Source organism: Coffea eugenioides, chromosome 11, assembly GCF_003713205.1.
Source record: "Coffea eugenioides isolate CCC68of chromosome 11, Ceug_1.0, whole genome shotgun sequence".
Classification (NCBI taxonomy): domain Eukaryota; kingdom Viridiplantae; phylum Streptophyta; class Magnoliopsida; order Gentianales; family Rubiaceae; genus Coffea; species Coffea eugenioides.
In genome coordinates, this window is record NC_040045.1 from 24,359,436 (window position 1) to 24,362,713 (window position 3,278).

Sequence of the window (3,278 nt, forward strand, 5' to 3'; positions counted from 1 at the left end):
ATTTTCAAACTCCACACAAAAGTTTTGAATCCATAGATCCATCAGTGCCCTTCTCAGTTAACTTTAATTATTTTTTTTTTGCCATAGTTAAAATTTGCTTTATTGTATTCATCTTAAACTTCTTCAAAATGTCAACTATATATATGTTTTGTTTGAAAAATAAAAATACCATGATTAGATGAAAAAAAACCTCCACTTTGAGGAAATATGACATCACATGAGAAGAAGATCTAATGTATACAATGTGCTTGCATGGACACCTCTAAAAACCAGAATAATAAAGTAAGCATTTCTGGTACATTATGCTATCAGGACTTGTTTCAAATCATACAAAACCCTCTTCAACTTGTTTATCTTACCTTTTTCATTTAATTTGACAAAGCTTGCTGGCCGTACTAAATAGACCTGTAATATTCCAAAAAAATAATAATAAAGAGGGGCTTGTTTTGTAATTAAAATACTTGGAGAAAATTTTGTGAATTAAGAAAAATAACAAAATCGGAAATCTAGTAAATCCCGTGATAGTTCAGTTAAGGAAACACAACAAAATGAGAGAGAGAGAGAGAGAGAGAGAGAGAGGAGGAGAAGAAGAAGAAGAAGAAGAAGAAGAAGAAGAAGAAGAAGAAGAAGAAGAAGAAGAAGAAACTCTCTAGGTAAAGAAACGCACTATCAAAAGAGTTGAGCTGGTTGTGAACAACAGGGGAGTAGGCTCAAAGATCAAACATCCAAAAAGAAAAGGGTAAAATATAAAATAACCTCCTGTGGTAAACCTAATACACAGAAAAACCCCCCATAGTTTCAAAATATACAACACGACACCCCGTACTTTGAAATTTCAAAAACTAAACCGATTAAACTTACCTCTTGGTGCTTAGGAAGCTAGGAAAGGTGAAAGTCTTGGGAGAAAGAGCTTGGTTCTTCATTTAGCAACAAGTATTGGAAGGTATAAGATGATCCACTCCCTTCATCTTTCTTAATCTTACTAAGTATGGTATAGAAGCTTTGAATCTTGGCATACTAGGGTTGATTTTCTAGTTTTGGGTTGTGTAGTGAAAATTTCAGCTAGGGTTTGTATTTCAGCTTTGATTATTGATGTTTAGCTAGCAAATGTTGTTATTGAGCTTGGAAATGGAACTTGCGAAGTGATTAGTGGCATATTTATTACTTTTTATAGTTGAAAATTGCATTTCCAGCATTTGGTGGTGAATTTTAGTTCTGTCCTGTTTTTGTAATAAATTTGGGCTGTGAATTTCTCCATATATTAGATTGAATCAGATTTTGGACAAACCATGAAAGTTATAAGGATTTGAGTTAAATTTCTACCTGCAAAATTTAGATCAATTGGATCATTTTAGCTTATGATTTGGCCAGAACACTCCTGACTGCGCAAAACCTCTAATTTTCCTTACCTATTTTTCATGTTCTTCTGACCGTCCATTTTTTACCCTGAAAATGCGAGAAATGGGTGTCGATGTCTTCATAGGAAATGTAGGTCTATGTCTTAGTTTCGAAACACTATAAAATTTATTTCAATCCGATATACCTAACTACAGTTATGACCAAAACACCGAAAGATGACAAATTTGCCGCTCATAATTTCTTCTTTAAACTGGTTTCCAACTTTGATATTTTGGTTTGTTTAGTTGGTTTTGAGGCCTTGAATAGATGTATGTTGTTGATTATTGTGACGACTGGCAAAATTTGCTCATATTTTCTTAAAATTCCCTCTTATTTTGATTAAATTACTTTATAATATCTTTACTACTCATTTACTCCCTCAATAGTTGTAATGAATAAAAGATTTAAGAGTTTTACCCTTAATTTTATAGTTCGGGTAAATTAGGGTTTTCACGTATTTTGGTAGTGTGATTAATTATGGATGTGTGTGTATTAAATTTGGTGGTTAAGAGTGAGTTTTATACAAGAAAAAGTGTATGATTAGAAGTGATAATAATAAGTTAGTGAATCATAACTTAAAATACTAGTACGGGCGAGTTAATGAAAAATGGTTCGAACCGACGTGCACTGTTTGCTATCGATTGAATACATCATTTGAACGCTACTTTATTACCTTAATTTCCTTTCTTTTATTTCAGAAAAATCAACCCTAAAATATCCTTAAAGTGGCCGAAATTCTTGACCAAAATAAGAGAGAGAAAAGAAAATTTTGAGATTCAATCTTGTTGGGACAATGGCGGCAATCCAAGAGGTGTTTGACCAACAAATTTTCCTATCTTCTTAACTTTGTTTTGGACCAAAATTCCTGCACTTTTTCTTCATCTTGGCAGAGCTTGAGGAGAGTGTAGACAGTGGAATTTCAATTAATTCTTAGAATTACCATTGGTCTATAAATTATTTTTGTGGCTTATTTCTATCCATTCAGGTATTGCCGTATGTCATGTACTCTTGAAAAAATTGGTTATTAAATGGCCAATTATACTTTGCCACGTGTCAAGTCGAGGTGTTCCAATCAATTGAAATTACTGGGATGTTTCCGCCAACCAAATCATATCATATCACATGTCTATTTGATAGACATCTAAATATTTATTTCTTGTTAAGGAGATAATATTTAGAATTGTTTAATTTGTATGTATTTTATATACGGCAATAGCTTGTCCAATCAAATGACGCCACGTCACGTGTTTGGCTAATCAAGGAATTACTTATTGGTATTATCTCTTTATTAGTAAATACAAAATGAAGAGATAATATTTAAGTGCACAGTCCTAATATGACTGCACGTCTTGCAAGACAAGTAAAGTGGTATACAGGTCTTCAACCTCTACCTCATACCACAGCTATAAATAGGGGTCTCTCTCCCAAATCAGGGGACAGACACCAAGAGGCATCTCATACGTTCAAGTACTGAAGCTCCAAGCTACAAAGGTCTGGATCTTCAAGCTCTCCAAGTCTCCCATATATCAAGACTTGAGTCTTCAAATATCTTCTAAATTCCTCAAATCTTCCATCTCAAGACTTGAAGGAATCGGTGGTGGATTCAGGAACAAGTTGCGAAACTCTTGGATTAGTATTCGAGGAGGAGAATCGAAGGAAACTCTCTACAAGTTCGAGAAAATTTCAGAGATTGTACCCACATATTTTCCTAAAATTATATATTACATATTTGTCTTGTATTTCTTTTTTTCTTATCATTTTGTAGACTTGAAATTTTAATCGCGTACAAATTTTTGGCAGTCCCGGTGGGACCATCTTTGCCTTCCATCTCTTTTCTTCGAATATTCAACTACATACATCATCAATGGCACCAAAGAGCA